The sequence below is a fragment of the Euprymna scolopes genome, chromosome 27, assembly GCF_053919585.1.
Source record: "Euprymna scolopes isolate OS-2025 chromosome 27, ASM5391958v1, whole genome shotgun sequence".
Lineage (NCBI taxonomy): Eukaryota > Metazoa > Mollusca > Cephalopoda > Sepiida > Sepiolidae > Euprymna > Euprymna scolopes.
Window position 1 is genome coordinate 18,400,590 of NC_136508.1, and position 23,797 is coordinate 18,424,386.

The window sequence follows — 23,797 nt, forward strand, 5'->3', positions numbered from 1 at the left end:
TATATATATATATATATATATATATATATATATATATATATATATATATATATATATATACATATATATATATATATATCTTTCAATCTATCTATCTCTCTATCTCGCTCTCTCTCTCTCTACATATATATATATATATATATATATATATATAGTGAGAGAGAGGGTTTATCTTTCTTTCCCTATATAAAATGAAATATAAAAACTGTATGCCATATTAAAGTATACCCTAAACAGTTTTTGTGGAATTCTTTTATTTTGATATCAGAAAATGTATTTTCGAAAAAGTTTTCATTATATTACCTTCTTCATATATCATTTTTAGAAGGTTTATCTTATTAATCGTTTTAATTACTCTCGCTTTAATCAAACATGTATTCTTTAAAGGACGTGTTATATAGTAAATAAAACAATAATTAAATTCGCTAATGTTTCCTTATTTCAATTTAATCAGAAAAGCTGCTGAAAGTGAATATTAATAATAATAATAATAATAATAATAATAATAATAGTAGTAGCAATAATGATAATAATAATAATAATAATTATAATAGTAATAATAATCATACTAATAATATTAAACCACCTATAATCACAATGATACTCATAATGGATATTAGTGATTATTAGTGGTTTATTATTGTTATTAGCATTATTATTATTACGCATGATCATTGACTATACTATTATTAGTCTGCCTTTACATTTATTATTATTATTATTATTATTATTATTATTATTATTAATATTATTTGTCATCTTTAGCGCTATCATCATTGACATCATTACTCTTCTACAATTTTATAATTATTAATACGCTTAGATTCTCACACCCTTAAAACTTTGTAATTCTCACCCCTCCTCCTCTTTTATAATGACATCGAATTTAACACTGCATAGAAAGATCTATTTCGTTTTGTTTAGAAAATTTCCGGTCAGAGTAATCCGAGCTTTCACTGGTTTATTATTTCCGCTCAGCTTTATCTTAATTTCTTTAAAATTTAATCTGAAATCACTTTTCTAATAAAGCCGACGGTGAAGGTATACATGCTACTTTTCGCTTTTTTTTTATTCCTCGATCCCATCTGACTAGATATCGATTCTCTTTGAGCTACAGCATTGACCGGAAAAAATATTCACAATTTCAGCTTTTTTTGGAAAGAGTTCCAATAGTATTATAAGCATCGTCACGATTGAATTAATTTTGGACTTCATTCTCTCTAAATAATTATTTTCATATGAACTTGAGATAAGTTTCTTGCAAGCTGACACATATACGCGGATTGTGTTTATATATATATATTTTACACAATCATTTTTTTTCACTTTTTTTCTTGGCACTTTATACTTAAAATAAATTGCGGTTTCACTTTATGCCATAACTAGCAAATTCTAGCATTGCTACAATTATAATTTGCTGATTTCTTCATGCTCTCGGAGTAACAGCAGAACAAGAATAGCATTCTTTGAAACTCCACGGAATAAGGATTTTATAAATCGTTTTTTGGTGTATTCAGTAGAACAATAACTTTGTTATTTTAAATTACACTCTACAATTTCAATTTTCTTTCTCTTGCAATGAGCTCTACTCTCTATTGCGTATTGAGTTTTTTTATCTGTTGGGATTATATATATATATATATATATATATGTATATATATATATATATATATATATATATATATACTGTTCTTTATATTAGGTTGAAGATTGCCATTGCGTATATCAGGTATAAGTTTATTAACATATATATATATATGTGTATATATGTATATATGTATATTTATATGTGTATATATATATATGTATATATATATATACAGAGAGAGATAGATAGATAGATAGATAGATAGATATACTAGGTAATATACCTGCGCATAGCAGGGCTTGGAAGAGGTTAAATTGATTCAAATTCACCAACAATTTGGCCGGTCCCATAGTAGCACCTCGCGGCATGGTGACGAACCTAAACGTCTTGCGCGCCCTCTCTAGGTTGGAGAGTTTATGAAGAGACGAATCAAATGTTTTGTTCCTCAGGCTGAAAAATGATATGCGACATCTCTAGGTCAGTGACACTCCTTATATTCGTTTCTTTTTTTATAGGAAGTTTTGCGGCTTGTAGGAGGACATATATGCACATTCTATGACCTTCACCTCTAACCATTATCTTGGAGGTCAACTGCAGCGTTGTTCCAGAGTAGAGATCTTGCATTGAAAAATTACTAATATGTCATTTATTCCCGTGCCCTCACACACACCCTTTTTAAATTTGGTCCCTAATTTGGGCCCTTGAAATGAATTATTTACGGTTCAAAGAAAGTTATTAAGTTATATCCATGTCAAAGGAACCTATATCTAAAATGGCAAGTGTTTAGACCCCAAATTGTCGGAAAAATGTGGTAGAGTTCTCAAAGGTCACAGGCACACAGACACTTTCACTTTATAGATATGTAGATATGCGTTTTGTGGAGGTATTTTCAGTATATATAGACACATACGTATGTCTTAATTTTCTGTAGATTTCTATGCATATAAACTATATGTGTTATAATATTCTTTGCAATTTAAATCAAATATTTGATGAGATAATCGGCCTCTCTAAGTTAGTTAATGGATTAAGATCACAATTATTTGAGATACAAATTTAATACATTTTTATATGGCCACATGTTCATGACCATAAAGCTATGCAAAACGTTTTGTAGTTGTGTACGTAATCAATTGTTGGGTTGACCAATGATCTAGTTTATCATTATTAAAATTATCCAGTGCTCTTAGCGTTTTGCTTTCAATTTTCCCAGGTTGTATTGTTGGTCAGATTTCATTCAGGTCACTGACCTATCTCTCAATTTCTGGCTGGGGCGGGTTCTACTTATAAATTGTACTCCTAGCTATTGTTGGTTCATGCACCTCACCGGCCAAAGTTCATGCTCGCCATGGTCAAACTAGTTAATTTTACAAACTAATCAATAGTCTCTGTGGCCATTGTATCAGTTTACCAATCGTGCGCTTAAATTTGTTTTAAATATCGATATTTACACAAGGTAGGCTGTGCACAATTACTTACTCGAAAATGTGTCTCATTTGAATTATTCGGACTAGTGAGCTCAGATTGTGTCTTAGTTACCCAACGTTTCGACCGAGGTATCCCCCGTTCTACTTAAGCGTTTATCTTATCTAATCAGGTGCCAATCTGGGTAATCTGCGGGGAATATCGGGAGGAACTTTTATTAACTCGACCTGTGTAAGCATGATCAAACATCGTTAACAATATACAACTGATTTTTCTTTTGCATCAAGGATTAAATATTCATCTATAGCAGAGTGTTACTTTTTACAAAACAAAATCGTTCTAATCCAATGAATTAAATAAAGCGTTTCTACTCAAAATTCCTTTGAAGATATGTTTATACGCACATATTAATAGGTTCGATATGATAAGCATGCAGAATGTCGGTAAAATCGTTGTAGGAAAAGGATGAAAGCAGTGGGGCATTTTGTATTCAACCGCACTCATTTATAGACTATGGAGTAGCACTGGAGCTGCATAGCCTGGACTAGGAAGGAGGATAGCTATTGCGTATGCAATACTCCACACATTCTCAACGAAGTTAATCTAAAAGAAAAACGGAGTTTATACACTGTGACTCCGACTGCACCGTATAGGTTGCCGGTGATGACAATATAGTGTTAGTCCGCCTCAAAAAACCCCTTTTCTGATTTTCACATGATATTTACCTCTTAGCTTTTCACGTGAAGGAGTGATCCGGCAAGGCAGAGAAAGCTTTTGTAATCAGGATTACCTTTGCGTAGGAAAGTGACCATGTGAAGTTGATGAGCTCTACATTGCCGAATTACTGATTTTAAAGCGTCATGGAAGCCGGTTTTCTTTCCTCTAACTAAGTAGACACAGTTTCGCTGGGCTTAGTAGCTAAACTACAGAAGAAGTCCAGGAGTTAAACTGGGCTTTCGAAATATATTTGAGACGGACACAGCCATAGCATTTTTAAGAAAGGAAAGCTAATCCCCACTACAAACCCCGGTTGGGAAAACCTTTAAACCAAGACCAATACTCCAACCAATTCAAATAGTCAATATGTTTATGTAATTTAGTAACATAAATTCGAAGAGGTTTATAATTTTCTATATGAGTATTGATAATATGTGTCCACTACCTGATACATTCACTCTGTTCTGACATTTGCTCATCCTCAAATTCTCGTATTCGTTTGTTTACAAGGAGGCACGACTTATCAAGGGCCGAATGTCATTCAATAATAAGGGATAATCAGTGTACAGTGGTCAATAAGGAAATATCATAGTAATCGTTTGTAATGGAAATTTGGCAATTGGATAACTGATTGGAACAACTCATCAAGAACTTGGATACAATGTACCTGAGATGACCACGTTGTTGTCAATTGGAAAGCAGGAAAATGGAGCGGAGTTCCTAAGGCGTGTAGATCTAAAAAATCACTGTTCATGACATGTGCGTTTATGTTTAGGCAAAAGTAAAATCTAGGGGAAATTATTTATAATTGTTTCAGCTGGATGATTTTTTTTGTGATAGTTAGGCCAGGAGGGACAATAGATTGAAGCTCAGCGAAGCACATGTCATGGAAATAACGATAAAGTAGAAAGAGGCTCGCTACGTCTCTCCTCTGGGAACTAGGTTGTAGAGAAGAGAAAAGGTCTACCATCACTAGGCTACGGAATCTATTTGAAATTATGTCAAGGCAGGAGTGTTCTTTCTCACAAGCCCTGTCTACATGTGGCAACAGTACTCTATACTAGGACGTACTTGGCCCTTGTATAGGTAGAGAATAGCATCAGCAGTGAGATATCTACTGGAGCAGTAAAAGAAGTGCGCCATTTTCCAGCAGTCTTGGAAACGGATTTGATGTACGTGTTCTATCCCGGATCAAGAGTAAAGGCCAGACTCAGAAGCATATCAAGACCTGACGTTCCCCAATACGAGAGTCATTTATTTAAATTGATGTCAGACGGAATTTAGATTTATATTTATATTTAGGACATATGCTTCGTTTTAGATGCAATAAAATCAGTCACCTTTTTCGCACATTGCATCACGTAATGAAGATCAGAGTACATAGAGGGAACTTGAACCTTTACGAATTTTGAAGTGTTGCTATAGATGGTAATGTGTTAGCATAAATATTTAAAAAGGATCTTAGAATGTGATTCGGATATTATTAATGTAGATCAGGAAAGAGTTGCGTCCAGGATTGGCCCTTGTAGAACTGAATCATTACAGATGCGAGCTTCTGATTTCTGCACATCATCCACTATTTTTATGAACATATCAGGGAGAAATTTACGAATTGAGAATACATTTCCATCTATACAGTAGCTGGGGATTTTGTAGAATAAACTTTTATTACATACTTTATCAAAATCCTTTTTATGTTAAAATCAATTTCACTTGAACGGAAGCCTCTGTCGGAAGATTAACTTATCCTGTTGTTATATTATCGGTTTTAGAGGGGGTACATATTATTTACGTGACGGTCTTTACATATTATTGAATGTTCCTTGTAGTTTACAACACACACATTTAAATGTTCATTTAGAGAGGAGACAGAGTGACAGTAGGTATATGTTGAATACATTTTTACGGAGAGATATGGTATTCACGAGACATATACTTTGAGAAGAGGATGAAGTGGTATACATTGATACATACTGGAATGATTAAACACGTTACCTTTTCTCTTTGGAATCATGAAGGCATACATGATGATAGTTTATTCTTCGACTGGTTGGAAATGATTCTGTACTTCAGGGATTCAAAGTTGTTATATGGTTACTTCTAAGCCTCCTTCCAAGCGTGTGCCCTGACTCTAACTGAGAATCGGTCTGATCTGCTCTGCTTCTCTCAGTCTCTGATCTCCATCTGATTCTCTTCTCCTCTAACTTCGAACCCTTTCCTATATTGAGAAATCATTTCTGCCATGACGTCACACGTATGTCTGATCAACGTTACCACAACTCACGTGTTTCAAACATGTGCGGTTTGCACGTTTTGAAACCATTTCTGATGACCAGGAAAATTCCCATTTTCTTTGTTGTTCTACAAAGGCACTTAACTTACTTGTAAATTCTCTAATCGATATTTTCATTATGCATTTTTTCTAAGAATGTGAATAGATTTTCCATCCAAATTTTATCTATAAACTATTTTAGAAGAATTAACAATTTTACTGGGCATTTTATTTAAAATCTATTGTTATTTGAAACAGGGTATAATTCTCTGTTTTATCTGATATCATTTTCATTTAACTAATTCTCTTTTTTTACTTACATGAAAAGGAGACATTTTAGTATATTTTTCTATATCTATATAACCACTTGGCTAAGAAATATCAGACACCATAAAACAAAAAACAAAACAAAAACGAAGCGCCTTTTTTCTCAAGTCATCCCTTTTCCAACTGTCTTCATAATTTTTTTTTTTTATCGACCAGAATCTCTATGTTATCTCCCTGGCATATTAATTTTGGGGGTAGGGTACTACCTCCTATAACTAACGTCACCTGCTTCATCCAGCCACCCTTATGCCAGAAACTGAGGTTTCATATTACCTCTTTATGAAATCGACGACTCTTCCTCCAAATGTATCATTGGTCCTTTCTTCCGCATGGTTGTTCTATTAATTAGAGCATTGTTTTCGTTTTGTAACTAACTTATATTTTTGGGGCATTCTCAAAGCTCATTTATAATTGTGGTTGGCTTCCAACGTTTAAGATACACCTTTCATCCAGTGATTCACTTGGATTTCCTAGCTCGGACTCTTAGAATTTCGATAAATATTAAGAAAATGTTACCCTTACCTAACTAACCCCTTTGCGCCAAAATACCTTTTTGCGCACTACATTCGATCTATGACCCGATTGCGGTGATTTCTCTTATTTTTTCATCAGAGCGTCCAAGATCCAGCAGATAATTTTTTTATTATATTTTCACCCCAAACAAGGCACATTGCCACTTTGATACGGGAAGCTACTATCAGGAAGACAGGCTACAGGGGTACTAGATGGGGAGTTGAGCAGCAAGATGTCGGTTCACGTTACACTTGAACTTCTGCATGTAATTACAGTTGGGGAAGCAGGAACCTGGCAGGGAGTTTCAAAGTCTAGCGTTTCTGGGGAAGAAACTACTGGAATAGAAAATGTTCTTACATCTAGGGGTCTCTACTGTGAAGGGGTGGGATTGTACTGCTTGTCGGTATGTCGGGGTAATTTTGCGTAAGGGGGGACACAAGTGCTGGCAGCTCGTCGGAACATACACCTTTAAACTACTTGTAGAACAGGCAGAGGGATGCTACATGACGTCGATAGGACAGAGGTTGAAGCTTGGATGATAGTTAAGGACCTATTAGGTCGGCGACTCTCTTTTGAACCTTGTCTAGGAGTGAGAGACTAGTAGCAGATGCACCGGTCTAAATATGGCAACACTACTCAATACATGGGCAAATGGTGGCCTTGTAGAAGTACAGTATACTTTCAGGGGTCAGTAGCTTTCTATCACGGTAGAGAAAACTTACCATTTTCGCAGCGGTCCTGACAAGGCTCTCAGCGTGATTGTTCCACCACACGTTTTCTGCGAACGTTCGTCCGAGGAGTTTAAAAATGAGCTTTCAGATAAAGACTCTGTGCCCATTGCTATGGGTGCTAGAGAAGGCTTCTTGGAATTATTGAAGGAAACAAATTTTGGCTTGGCAGCATTGATGTTACAATTCATTTATGTCCCCCATTCGACTACATGTTGGATGTCATCCTCTTGTGTTTCTGCCATTTATTTAAATATTTGTTTAGTTGTTTTCCTGTCGTGTCTGTTATAGAGCGTGGTGCCATCAGCATATATACACATCTCACAGACAATTTTGTCAGGGAGGTCATTTATGAATATTAAGAATAATAGATGTCCAAGGATAAACCCCTGAGCCATTCCCACATTTATATAAGGTTGTTTAGATGTACGGACATCGAATACGACCTGGATTTTTCTCTTATCTAAGAAGGATTTAATTATGTTAAGTATTCTTTAAATGACACTGTATGCTCTGATTTTCCTGAGAATACCTTCGCGCTATACCCTGTAAAAAGCCTTAGATATATCTAGACGTACCGCTCTACCCTCATCTGCTTTGTCCAATGAATGGTATATACGGAGATTACAGTTAGAATGTCTGCTGGGGAACGGGCTTGCCTAAATCCATACTGTTGGTCAGTCAGAAATTAAGCATCTGTAACGTGATGGACTGGAGCTTGGTTAAATATGGACTCAAATATTTTGGCGAAAAGTTGGAGGAGGCTAATGGGACGGTAGTTTGTTGGGTCAGTTCTTTCGCCAGAGTTATTGAAAACTGGTACCACAGAAGCAGTTTTCCAGCAGGCAGGAAAGCAAGATTCATTAAGGCATTTGTTGTAAAGGATAGAAGGGATTGGAGCTTTTTTTTAAATAGCACAGCCGGGATGGCATGCACCAGAGAAGGGGGATATTCAGATCGTCAAGTGTGGCGTCTGTTAGCAAAGGAAAGTCGGGAGAGGATGGTTAGCAGGGTCTAGTGTGGAGTTGGAGGCAAACCGACTGGCAAGCATATTAGCCTTCTCGCTTGCTGAGCAGACTACTTCATGGTTATTGGATAATGAGGGAATTGTTGATTTCACATTATTTACTACACTGTTGTAGATTTTCCAGAAATTGCGGGTTCCTAATTTCTGAGCTTCGATACGTTTTTGGGTGGTTTCAGTAAATTCTCTCTTCGCTGTCGCTATTTATTTCTTATAGTTACTTCTGGCTTCTATATACTTCTGTTTGAACTGGATTTATATCGGTTAAATCTGTGGAACGCTACCTTTGCACGATGGAAGCTGCACATGTGGAAGTAAACCATTGGGGAGAGTCGGCCTTGCAATAAACTTTCCGCGTGAGGACATGCACTTCAATTGCTGTTTTGAACCATTTAGTGGTCTCATTTGCGCACTGTTCAGAAGGAAGTGAAACGGTATTTCGTCATTGGGCGTCTTTAATGAGATCCCTGATTGCTTCCCAGTCGGCCTTTTTATAATATCTCGTGGTTTTGAGCAATTGCACTTCTATTTTTGCTCTAGAGTTTAGGGTTATTTCAACTATTATCAATACATCATCAGCATTCTCAAGTCGGCTGTGGGCGTTCGTAATAAATTCATCAGGAACTGTGGGCAGAAACAGATCTTAAAGTGATTCGTGTTGCCCTTGCTGGTCAGGGAAAAGTGTTGGAAATGTAACACTCTTTCATAGGGAATGAGATATAAAGAAGGTATGTGTTGTGTTATAAGCTGCGCCTGTGTAATTCGGGAATCCAAGCTAGTTACTGTGGTGCGCATTGAAGTCACCAAATACATGAACTTGTTCGCTAGTGTCGAGGGAAAGTGCCGTATATATATATATGCTGTCAGAGACTTTGTTTATTAGGGTACAGTCCTGAGTCGAGGGAGTGCGGTAGAGAAAATAAAAGTAACTAATATTATGCAGCATGTTAAGTCTAAAGCACATAAAGGCTTGATCGTCCGATTCTAGTTTCTTTTCTCTAGTCAGAAGGTGGTTTGAATATAGACACGAGCCCGTGCATATGTCAGTCAGATGACATATCCGGGCACGTTAAAGTAGGTTAGTCTCACATAGTGCTAAGATATCCGGGGGTGTTTGTTAGGAGAAATGCTTCAACATAATTTAGATTAATTCTAATCACACGGATGTTAGTAAAGAAAAGCCTCAAGGGAAGCGGTAAATTGATTTTTTTTAGTTTTGTTCTGGTTTAAGCGAAACCTTAGATTGTACTGTCATTTTTTTAAGTTCCAGTTTATGAAAATGGTGCTTAACAAGTGGTTCTGCAGAACACCAGGCATACAACACAAGTAGACCGTCGGCTGAGTTTGCGCGACATGGCACTACATATTATTTAACTGTTGATGGAGCAGCCTCTTTAAGCGCTACCAAAGAGTTAGGGATCCTGTATTACTAGTCGCGAACAGCAGCAAGGAACTGTCAATCAGGTACCCTCAACCCATCAGACGATGGACAACCCAATCTTCTACTGGAACTGGAATTATGATGTTCAAGCGCTGGAACTGGAATTATGATGTTCAAGCATTCCCAAGTGTCTAGTTTTGATGGGATGGGATATGTCGGGAGAGGGGGGGCATCGGCGTTCATTGCCCTAGTCAGGAAACAAGATCGACCACTGAGTGTTTCTGTCAAATCACTGTGCTTTGACCTCTGTGCCTGGATAATAGGCAAATAAGGAGTATGGAATCCGGGCGATAGACAGTGCCTATCTACTCCTTAAGCAGTTTAAGTTTGCAGACCGGTAATTTTTTCGAGTCAACAGATCTAGGAAGTATGTCATTCAAGAATAGAGGGGTCGCCCTCCCCTTCGGTTTTAGCTTCAGACTTTTCCTTCTCCTAAACGGATGACCTGGGAAGATCTACGAGTCCATCAGCACCGAGAGGATTTACCCCGAGAGGATTTACCCCGCGCCTGGGTCCTAATCCAGGTAGGTATTTCTGCGACCTCGTGTGCGTTGTTAATGTTAGTGGGTTTGTATGTAAATTTTATGTCTACTGAGAAATTACACTCCTCAAAATGATTAAGGGGCATTGCTATTATATTGTTACTGCATGAGGGGGTTAATGCAGGGGAAGCAACTATATTGGCAACAGGTTTGTTGGAAAGAGTTAAGATATGATTTTGTATTTTTCCTTGAAATTTATTGATTTATTTATTCATATGTTGGCTTAAGAATAAGATAACGCGTTACAGAGTTACTTTCTATAACGCGCGTGTAATGTATAAGTGTTAGTAGCAGCTTGAGGAGTCAGGTAGACTTAGTGTTTAGGCGAGGATTAACTTACAGAATACAGCAAAATGATTTTTTTAGAATTTATAGTCAAGTAAAATTTATTTATAGAGAAAAAACAAACCCATTAATTTGTTTTTTTAAGTATTTAACATGCAAATCAGACAATGACAGTGGTCTTGGAGGAAATTAATATATTGGATATACGTAGTACGCAGGAGAGGGGTGTTTCTATCGTAATAAGACTACGTGGCGCTTCGGAATGCGTAGTTAAATATATTCAATTAGGTAAGGCACAAAGCATTTTGTATCTATTCAGAAAGTGATAGTGACGTATCTAAGATCACTCTATATTTGAGGTACCTATATAATTGAAAGTAAGGCAAACTATATTCCGTGGTTTGTTATAGATAGACTTATCCCCTGTTCGAAGCCGTTACATGGAGCATGCTTTAAAAGGCACACAATATCGCAGGTTCCCATCTGTATTTTTCTAATAGGGACAAATCTAGTGCTTATTGCCTCCCTAGCAAGTTACTCTTCTTTCGAAAAATGTTATGGCCATCATGAAAAAAAATCAATTGTAATTCGCTTATCTCATGTGAAAACTCTCAAAATACCCGTTTCCGTAATTTATCTAGTCCCCTTTCTAAAATTCTAACTGATTTCTAAGCCAACCATTCGTCTTAATTATTGTTTCATTTTTATTTATTTTCCTATTACTTGTTTCTTTTGTATTTTAATGTATATTTAATTAAACCTTTGAATTCCTGATGTGAAATTAAATAATACATACATCTCAGACAATTTTAACAATATTCTTTTCCAACATAACATTTTCATAAAATATACATCATTAATACATTTAACTCAATTTAAAGTAAACTTACAATACTAACTTTTTCATTGAAAAAAAATTCGTAACAAACAACAACAAAGTCTTAAAAATAACTGGAACACACAGAGAAAAACATAGTTATTTTTTAAATATCTATATAAAGTCAATATTTAAAATGGCACCTTTTTATAAAAAAAACAAAAAACAATACGACTGGAAAGCTGAAAAGTTCAACTATGTGCAGAAATATGATGTTCATTTCTGCATCTTTTTTGTTAATAAGCGTAATACATTCTACTTTATATTAACACAAGCTTTTAAAAGTACCTTTGACTTTGAAACAAAATGTTTACAAATGATTGACAGCTGAACTTAAAATCTGATTTGACTAGCATTTACAATAACATTACTGACACAGATTTATTTTCTTGTTTGTATGTGTTCATATATTTTTAAAAACACAATTTTATCAATAAATATCATATATTTTCATATTTCACGAAAACACAAATTTTTCTTTGTGTATGATTTTTAAACTTTTATAGTTATTTTTTTTTTGCGGCATATCAAAATTTATTTCTTTTTGTGTTAATGTAATAAATTTTTCATTATGTGTATGTGTCTAGTTTTTTCTTCTTTTTTTCTTTTGGCACTGTGCATCTTGTGTGTGTGTGTGTGTTTATCTATTTTTTGCATTTGTTTGTGTTCTATCAAATGAACCTTTACATTGTGTACCGTGGTAAAGACAAGTTCGATTAGTTTTTAATTTACTCCTGTTGAATAAAAGAAGTCCGGCATCCACATTAATGTGTGTTATATTATCCGTTTAAGAGGGAGTACATATTATTTACGTGACGGTCTTTACATATATTAGTAAATGTTCCATGAAGTTAACAACACACATATTTTAAATGTTCATTTGGAGAGGAGACAGAGTACGAGTAGGTACCCGTTGAAGACATTTATACGTAGAGAGATGGTATTCACAAGACATATACTTTGAGACGAGGATGAAGTGGTATACATTGATACATACTGGAATGATTAAACAAATAACATTTTCTCGTTAAAATTGTGAACACATAAAGACGGCAGTTATAAAAAAACATGATGATAGATTACTCTTCGACCGGTTGGAAATGATTCTGTACTTCAGGGATTCAAAGTTGTTATATGGTTACTTCTAAGCCTCCCCCTTCCAAGCGTGTGCCCTATTCTAACTGAGAATCGTTCTGATCCGCTCTGCTTCTCTCAGTCTCTGATATCCATCTCGTTCTCTTCTCCTCTAACTCCGAACCGTTTCCTATATTGAGAAATCATTTCTGCCATGATGTCACACGTATGTCTGGTCAACGTTACTACAACTCACGTGTTTCTAACATTCGCGATTTGCATGTTTTGAAACCATTTCTGACGACCAGAAATGTTCCCATTCTCTTTGTTGTTTTACAAAGGAATTTAACCTAATTGTTAATTCTCTAACCGATATTTTTATTATGCATTCTTTCTAAGAATGTGAATAGATTGTCCAGCCAAATTTTATTCATAAAATACTTAAAAAGAATTAATAATTTAAGTGCGCATTCTATTTAAAACATATTATTCTTTAAAACTTATCTACAGGATTCAATTCCCCGTTTTATCTGATATCATTTTCATTGAACTAATTCTCTTTTTATTTTTACTTACATGGAAGGGGATATCCCTTTTCCTGTTACACTGTTAGCACTTATTTTCTGCCACTAAGGAGGTTATTTCTTTACTGGGCTGATTGTTTATTTCTGTATTTAACAGAGATTCCAGCAAATTACTCATTAGGCACAGTAGATCTGTTATGAAAGGGGGATTATTGATCACCTGAATTTTATAGTTACTGATGAGGTTTTCCAAGATGTTGGAAAGCAAATAAGACAAGGCATAAACATATTTGTGCGTATGTGAGCTGGTTATGTTTTAAGCTTTTTGAGCACTATAATTGGAATGCTGTCAGGGTCAGTTGCTTTACTGGACTTAAGATTTTGGATCAGCTTGAGAACATCACGCACAGATATGTGTATGCCGCAGAGCGTGTCTTTTGACACAGACAGGAATACGGGAGTTGGACGCCATGATTGTCTAGGTATAATTAGTGTCAACATGTTTTCCAAAGAGATTTTCTTTGCTCGATGCTGACAGAATTATCTAAGGTCCGCGAATGTGATTAATATTAAGCAAAAATGTATTTCCATGAGTCGTTTTGTGTTTTGCTAAAGTTGGTGGCCAACATACCTCTACTCAGCTCCTTGAACTTGACAGACTGAGTATACAGATCTATCGCATTCTTTATTACTCTATTACGGTACTTTGTGGTAGTACTAAAAGGAGCTTTAGTCTTAGTATATTCATTACGTTGGAAGCAATAATAAAATTTGATTTATCTGCATACTGGCAGCAGCAAGATCTGGAAAGAACCACGGCTGACTGTAAGGTTTTTGTCGGAATTATTTTGAGAGTGTGAAGGAGACTAAACATAAAATTAAGCATTCCATCGGGTTAATGTCTATAAATAGCACGTTTTTTTAAACATGGAACCCAGATGTTTATCTGATAGTGATGTATGAAAGCTATCCCAGCCAGCCATAGTGTATCGATATATTGTACGATGGAAAGTTACTGCAAAGTTATTATTGTGTTTCCTTTTTATCTTAACAGTGAGAACCGAGTTGTAGGAAGATACAATTTGAGACAGAACGGAATATGAACATAACTCAAGGCAAGTTGTGCGAGAAAGGTCTTGGAGACTTGCATACTGACCATCAGTGTCGGGCGAACAGATGCGTTCGTGAACAATTTGGGTTAGGTCATAAGCAATATTGAAATCGTGACAGAACTTCCCGTATATATGCCTTGTTTGAGTTTGCTAAATATTCACATTGCGAACATTGTCATTTCCACATACGTGAATGTAATCCGAAAAATGAGCAGACAAGATGGGGTTAATTTTCTCAGCTATGCTCTTAAAGATATTATATCCGCTGTTATTTTTTTTTTTTTTTTTTTTTTTTTTTTACAAAGGCATCACCACATTATCAAGGCCCAGAGGCCACTCAAGGATAAGGGTTAAAGAGTGTACAGTAGAAGTTGGTCAATATAGTAATCATTAGTAATGAAAATTTGGTAAATTTAATAACTTATATGGAACGGCTCATCAAGAACTTATTTACTTTAGACTTGAACAAAACCATATTGTAGTCAGCCGGAAAGCAGGAAAACGGAAGACAATTCCACAGGCGTGCAGTTCTAAGAAAGAAGCTTTGTTCATGGAATCTACGTTTAGGTTTAGGCACAGATAAAGAGTGGGGGAAATTATTGATAGTGTTTACAGCTAGACGAGTGTTTCTTGTGAAAGTTTGGCGAGGGGGGACCATAGATTGAAGCTCAATTGAACACTTTCCATGAAAATAACGATACATCAGAGACAAACTCGCAACATCTCTTCTGTGAGATAGAGGTTGCAAGGAGGAGAAAAGGACATCTCCTACGAGGCTACGAAGTCTATTTTGAACTCTATCAAGGCAGGACAAGTTCTTTCTAGCAGCTCCTGCCCAGATGTGGCAACAGTATTCCATCCTTGGACGTACCTGGCTCTTATATAGATAGAGAATAGCATCAGCAGTGAGATATCTACTGGATCGATAGAAAGATCCCACCATTTTTCCAGCGGCCTTGGCAACAGATTTGATATACGTGTTCCATTTAAGATCAGGAGTAATGGTCAAGCCCAGAAGCTTGTCAAAACTTGAGGCCTCCTGAAGACGAGAGCCATTCATTTCAATTGATGACAAATGTGGATTAGAATGTTGATGATGTAAAGAGAGAAGCTTGGTTTTAGATGCATTAAAAGTAACCAGCCACTCCTTTCCCCATTGTACTACGTGCTCAAGATCAGAGGAGAGAGAATTGGAGAGAACTTGCTCGTTTACTGTCTTAGATGTGGTACCATAAATGGTAGTGTCGTCAGCATAAATGTCTACAAATGATGTAAGGATATGATTTGGAAGATCATTAATGTAGATCAGGAAAAGAGTTGGGCCCAGGATGGATCCCTGAGGGACACCGGCATTAATATTGTGAGCTTCTGATTTTTGCCCCTCAACTACTACTCTTATGAATCTATCAGAAAGAAATGATTTAATAATTGAGAAGACTTTTCCAGCTATACCATAGCTAGCGATCTTATGAAGTAAACCTTTATGCCATACCCTATCAAAGGCTTTAGATATGTCAAGAGCAATTGCCCTAGAAAGATTGCCACCGTCGAGAGATTTGCTAATCCTATGCGATATAACTGTAAGGACATCTGCTGTAGATCTAGCAGAACGGAAACCATATTGAGTGTCACTAAGAAGGTTATTTTTGTTGAGATGTTTGATTACTTCTGTATTTAATACAGATTCTAGCAACTTACTCATGATGCACAGGAGACTTATTGGCCTGTACTGAGAGGGGGATGAGCGATCACCTGAATTCTTAAATACAGGGCATACTGATGAGATTTTCCAGGGAGATGGGAAACTATTCTCCTTAAGACAACGTTTAAACAGTTTTGTAAGTATGGGCGCTAGTTCAGGTTGAAGTTTTTTGAGTACTATGATTGGAATACCATCAGGGCCAGTTGCTTTACTGGAATCAAGGTTTTTGATTAGTTTGGCAACATCACGTACAGATATACGTATATCACATAGCGTGTTTTCTGATACAAGAGGAAATATTGGGGGTTGGCGGTCTTGGTCGCAAAGGGTAGAATTAGCTGCAAAGTTCTTGACAAAGAGTTTGGCTTTGTCTGATGCTGACGAGATTACCTCAGATCCATTGATAATAGTTGGGATGGAGCACACGCTTCTGTTCAGGATTCTGTTTGCTATTTGCCAAAACTGGTGGGAACCAAGCCGCTGCTCAGCTACTTTGGACTTAACAGATTGAGCATACAACTTTCTTGCGTTCCTTATTACTTTCTTACAATGGTTGCTGGCAGTCCTGAAAACGGCTTTAGTTTCCATACATCTATTACGTTTGAAGCAGTGGAAAAAGTGATTTCTGTGCGCAATGGCAGCAGCACATTCTGGAGAGAACCATGGCTGGCTGTTAGGTTTTTGCTGAAACTTTTTAGAGGGTATGAAATGGTCAATACCTACAATTAACCATTCAGTTAGGTCTAATACTATAGAGGACACATCCTTTTTAAACATGGAATGCAGAGGTAGATCAGATATAAATGTACGGAAGCTATCCCAGTCAGCCTTAGTGTATCGATATACTGTACGATGAAGAGGTACGTCTGGGGACTTATTACATTTCATTTTTATCTTAATTGATACAACAGAGTGGTCGGAAGATCCAAGAGGCGACAGAACAGAAACTGAACATAGTTCAGGGCAAGTTGTGAGAAAAAGGTCTAGTAGGCTCGCATACTGGCCGTCATTATCGGGCACACGGGTAGGTTCCTGAACAATCTGAGTGAGGTCATAGGCAATGGAGAAATCATGACAGAACCTCCCCTCATCATCGGTCTTGTTTGAGTGGGTCAACCATTCGACGTTGTGAACATTGAAGTCTCCACATACGTGAATGTTAGCTGCAGGATAAGTAGAAAGGACTTGGTCAATTTTCTCAGATATGCTTTGAAAGATAGTAACTCCGCTGTTGTGGGGGCGATAGAGAGTAAATATAAATGCAGTAGTGTAAGCTAAAGCAACCCGGAAGCACATATAAGGTAAGTTAGGATCTTCCCTGGAGATGTCCCTCCCACATGGAAAGCTATCTTTAATATAGGCACATATTCCATGCCCATGGCGATCTTGGGGGTCAGATTTAGAAGTTAAGTTAGAGTATCCTGTAATTGCAAACTCATCAAGGGAAATAGCCTGTCCAATGCCAGTTTCACTTAAAAATAAAAGGTCTGGTTTAGTCTCCTGTAATTGGGTTTCAACCTCTGGAAGGTTAGAACGTAGACCCCTGATGTTGGAGAAGGAGACATGGTAGTAGGGGTCTACGTTGGAAGTTGGAGAACCGGGTTTAATCGTGTATTTTTTCTTGAAACTTGTCATGATGAAATTTTGGAATTTGTGGACTAGGTCGACAGATTTACTTAGAGCAGGACAGAGAGGGGAAACTAAGAGAGAAAAAGAAACGAAGAATTTTTTTTTTTTTTGTACCACATGATAAGGTAAAGCCGTAACAATTACCCACTAGTATGGCATCGAGAGGCCCCACCAGAAGCTACTGCATGGTCCAGATTCCATTCACCAAATGGCAATACAGCAGCCCCAGTACTTTGCACCTGCTGATAGGACAGCCTCCTTAGTGGTTAATCCAAGGTTCGGGTCCCTGACTATCAGGCGGATAACGTCAGCCCAGACAAAACGTTTACCTCCAGCACCCTTACTAGTGACATGGCTACAAGGATAGACATAGAAACAGAAAATTTCCACCAACTCTGCCAACTGTTCGCGCAAAAATACTGCCAACCTAGAAAACAGCTTTTTCTTCTCCCTTTGTCAGAAAAATCACTCATTTAAAAATGAGGACTGAGGGACAAATAAGAAGAAGCGAGAGTAACAGGAGCTGCCGATAACGCATCCACAATGCGTTTTCTACTCTCCATTAAAAAAAAAAAAAAATCAAAATAAAATAAAAAAATAACTATTAAGTATTGTACTTAATAAAAGTCCAACGGACCTGTTTAAGGGAAAGTATGGTGATAGATTCCCCTCCCACGAACTAAAAATGAGTACAATTAGGTAATCTATTTTTGCAATCAACTCGGTAGATAAATAAACATTTATGGACAAGAAAAAAAAAAAAAATTAAAGCTAGCATTTAATACAACAGAAATACATAAATTAAATACTGAAATAAAATGTAGTTATTAATATTTGAATCTTAAAATAAAAAGTGCGAATTAATAGAGAAAATCACTTATCACAACAACGCATTCCGTCTCCAAACTAGTGAAGAATTTAACTTTTAATAGCGTTCAGAAGATTTTTTTTTTAAATTAACCGTTAAGAGAAAGCGTGATTTTATTCTGAACTTTAACTAATCACGTTTTAAGCAACTTATGATATAAAACAAAATCGGATGGGGGGGGGGGTTCTTCCGAAGTTAGTTGGTGACGATTATAAGTAATTGCGAGATAAGATGGGAGCCAGAAATTAGGGGTGGGGGACTGAAAATGATAATATAATGGATTGATTATACAATATTTAAGATCAACTTGGTAGATAAACATTTATGGACGAGAAAAAAAAAAAAAAAAAAATTAAAGCTAGCATTTAATACAACAGAAATACATAAATTAAATACTGAAATAAAATGTAGTTATTAATATTTGAATCTTAAAATAAAAAGTGCGAATTAATAGAGAAAATCACTTATCACAACAACGCATTCCGTCTCCAAACTAGTGAAGAATTTAACTTTTAATAGCGTTCAGAAGATTTTTTTTTTTAAATTAACCGTTAAGAGAAAGCGTGATTTTATTCTGAACTTTAACTAATCACGTTTTAAGCAACTTATGATATAAAACAAAATCGGATGGGGGGGGGTTCTTCCGAAGTTAGTTGGTGACGATTATAAGTAATTGCGAGATAAGATGGGAGCCAGAAATTAGGGGTGGGGGACTGAAAATGATAATATAATGGATTGATTATACAATATTTAAGATCAACTTGGTAGATAAACATTTATGGACGAGAAAAAAAAAAAAAAAAAAAAAAAAAAAAAATTAAAGCTAGCATTTAATACAACAGAAATACATAAATTAAATACTGAAATAAAATGTAGTTATTAATATTTGAATCTTAAAATAAAAAGTGCGAATTAATAGAGAAAATCACTTATCACAACAACGCATTCCGTCTCCAAACTAGTGAAGAATTTAACTTTTAATAGCGTTCAGAAGATTTTTTTTTTTAAATTAACCGTTAAGAGAAAGCGTGATTTTATTCTGAACTTTAACTAATCACGTTTTAAGCAACTTATGATATAAAACAAAATCGGATGGGGGGGGGTTCTTCCGAAGTTAGATTGGGGATAGAAGGCAAATATTAACACAATGGTGTGAGAAAGTGGATTTCTGATTCATGTATAGGCAATTAAGGGATTCTTTAGAGATGTCCGTACCACATGGAGAACCATCTCTTGTGAAGACAAATATATGATGTCCATGGCTGTGTTGGGGGATCAGTTCCGAGATGAAATTTGCATATACTTTTACAAAGAACTAATCTAATGGAATAGTCTGTCAAATGCCAGTTTCGTTTAAAAGATTATTTCTGGTCTGTTCTATTGTAATTTGTTTTCAACCTCTGTAAGGTTGTACAATAGACCACTGATTGTTGGGAAGAAGACATAGTAGTGCCTGGAAGTTGGAAGTTGTAGTTCTGGTATTAATAGTCGATTATTTTCTTGGGACTTTTCACGAGGGAATTTTATGATGTGTTGAATAGGTCAACAGACTTCGTTAGAGCAGGGCAAAGAGGGAAAGTAAGGAATAAAATGATGCGAAAAAAATCTTCTTTGTATATCATGATAAGGTAAAGCCGTAAAAATTACCCGCTAATATGAAATCGAGAATTCCCACCAGAAACTACTGAAGGATAAATAATTCTTTCACTAAACGAAGATGCATCACCCCTAGTACTTTGCACCTGCAGATAAGACGGTCCCATTTATGGTTAGTTCCAGGTTCATGTCCCTGACTATCAGGCGCATTACGTCTGCCCAGTAAAACGTTTACCTTAGTGTTCTTATAAGTGCCATGTTTATGAGGATAAAAATAGAAAGACAATTTCCGATATCTAATGCGACTTTGCCCATGGAAAATACTCCCGACTTTGAATAAAACTTTTTATTTCCCCTTTGCAGGTATTAACTCATTCCAAACGAGGACTGCGAAACATAATTAGGAGAAGAGATAGTTACGGGAGCTGCTGACAAGGCATCCACGATGCATTGTCTTCTCTCCAAGTGGAAGTTTATGGTGAATGTAAATTCAGATACGGTTCAAACTAAGTATATATATATATATATATATATATATATATATATATATATATATATATATATATATATATATATATATCTTGACGAAAAATTATATCATGAAAAACTCAATGTTTTACTAATAGATACCTGTCTTATAATGTCCAGACTAAACGTCGGTTAACTTCCGGAACTGGTGTGTTTTCGTGTTTATAACAAATATTTGTATTATGTAAGAGATTTTTACGACTGTTTTATCTTCTATGAAATACCTCCAATGTTTTGGCTGACGAAACCTACGGTCTGCCTCGTTGCATCTTACAAAACTCGAGAACATTTAGCATAATTAAAACCTTTTATGGCTGACATATCATGAGCAAGCTTATATTATCGATTCAAGACATAGGTGCTGCTTCTTAATTTGCACCCGAGTAAAAAAGACTGGAGTTCGACATGATAAACCTGAAAAAGTACGAACACCACACATACCCTTAGAACAGTTGTCGGATGAATCAAAATAATACGCACAATTTTGCTGACGACACTACAATCTATTGCAGCACATCAAAGGCCGAAAACGAACAAGTTCTTTCTAATTCTCTTTCCCGTGATCTTGAGCATGTAGTACAATGGGGGAAAAGTGTCTGGTTTCTTTTAATGCATCAAAAACCAAGCTTCTATTTTTACATCATCAACATTCTAATCCCGACCTGGCATGAATTAAAATTAATTGCTCTCGTTTTGGGGAGGCTCCATGTTGTGACACGCTTCTGGTCTTGAATATTTACTCAAGATCTAAAATGCAATTCGCACATTCAATCTGTTGCTATAGTCGCTGGAAATTAATGGGGCTCTTTTATCGATCCAGTAGATATCGACCTGCTGATACAATACTCTACCTATATATGTAGCTTGTACGTCCAAGAACTGATTATTGCTGTCACACCTGGAAAGGAGCAGCTAGGAAGATTTTATCAATGCTTGACACAGTTCAGATTAGAATCGTAGCTTCATGGAAAATGGCATTTTCTCTTCCCTGCAACCTCTTTCTCACAGGAATAACGCTGCGAGCCTGTCTCTGCTTTATCGTTATTTTGAATGGCAAGTGCTTTCCTGAGCTCTAATCTATGGTTCCTCCTCTCTAGCCATTCTCGAGAAACACTGGTTTTGCTGAAAACTCTATCAATGATTTCTCCCACTCTTTATCTGTTCCTAAACTTAAACGTTATTTGAATTGCACACGTGTTGAACTCTCTTCCGTTTAACTGCTTTCCAGCTGACTACAATATGGTCCTCTATAAATCCAATGCAAAAAAATTCTTGATGAGCCGTTTCCCTTAGTTAATCAAATTTTACAAAAATTTACACTTCTAACGATCACTATAATATTTCCTTTAGGTCACTTCATACTCTTTAAACTTCGTACTCGAGTTCCACCTGAGCCTTGATAAGTTGTGAACCCTTTGTAAAAACAACAAATAACATCTCAAACATTCAGAAACATCACATAGCTACACGTTGCCAGTGTTATGATGCAGTGTATTAATTCTAATTGATGTAACGCGAGTACCATTACCTTTCAGACAAATTTTGCTGTTTTCTCTAACAAATAATGTGTATTTAATACGTCTGAAACGGTTAGACAATACTCAGTATTTATTATTAAGTGAAGCAAATTTCAATTATGACAAAAACATCCCCAGCTATTTTACTTTTCGTTTTCCCAACCTGTCGCTCGCTCTATATATTTCTCTTTGGCTTATCCAAGACGTTAGTGCACGTCGTATTTTTAGAGTCGACAAGAACGCAGGCAAGCGTGGAAGTTGTCCAGACGTCAAGCAAGAAATAAGTAGCCTTTTGGGCTCGACCAAAATTAAAATAAAATACCAAGTTGAGACAAACGTTATCCATCTGTCATAGCTTTCTTTTTTTGGTCTTCCGCTGTCGAAGAACTGAACGAATCCGGTTTGACAAGTTTTCGTAATGCCAAGAAGCACGCGAAGTCCGAACGCAGATAAAGGAAACTCTATCCAACAAAGAATGTGCTCTTACAAATGACACAAAAAATCAGTAAAGAAAATAACAGGCTATCGCATAAGAAGAGATTTCGAGCAATACCTCTTGTGAAGAAAAAAGAGAAGATAGACACATTAACATAATTGAAAATTAATTTTTTTATAAGTATGTGTTTATTGACTTGAAATCTATATTTTATTGCGAAACCATTTAAGACTGCTCGTATCTTTTTTTGAGTAACATGTTTGTTGTTTTAGTTATATATTTTAGTGAGGATCTCGACGTAAACTCATAGAATAGAGTTTTTAGCTAATACAAACATTGTTATTTACATGGAAATTTTAGACTGTACCTTTTTTTTTATATGGAGTTCACAACTTATCAAGGTCCAATGGCAAATCGGGGATAAGAGGTATTGTGTGTACAATAATCAAAGGGATAGTGTAGCAATAGTATTGGAGAATTGGTAAGGTGTCATTATTTAAGAGGTTGTTCATTAGGAATTTGTTTGTGTTGGACTTGAAGACATCCAGGTTGAAGTCGGGAGGGTTCCACAGGCGTGCAGTTCTAAGAAAGAAGCTTTGCTCATGGAATCTACGTTTTGATTTAGGCACAGACTAGGAGTGGGGAAAATTATTGACGGTGGTTTCAGCTAGTCGGGTGTTTTTTTGAAAAATATTGGCGAGAGGGGACCAGAGAATGGAGCTCAGACGAGCACTTGCCATGGAAATAATGATAGAACAACGACAGGCTCGCCACGTCTCTTTTGTGGGAAATTGGATTACTCCTTTTAAAATATTAACAACAAACCCCCACCTGAATCAGTTTATAAATATTTTTAATGCATGTGATTTTCTGAATGGTCAAACATTTTCCCTGCTTCCTTTATTGAAGCTTGTTTAACTCGTTGGTTACTTCGTCTTCAGTAATTCACTTATCTGTGTACTTCATTGCTTAACAACTTAATATTTAACTTCTCTTATCCATGTGAGCCTTCCAGATAAGGTTTCAAATAGTATTTCTAATTTGATCTGATACATACATTGCTTCTCAGACT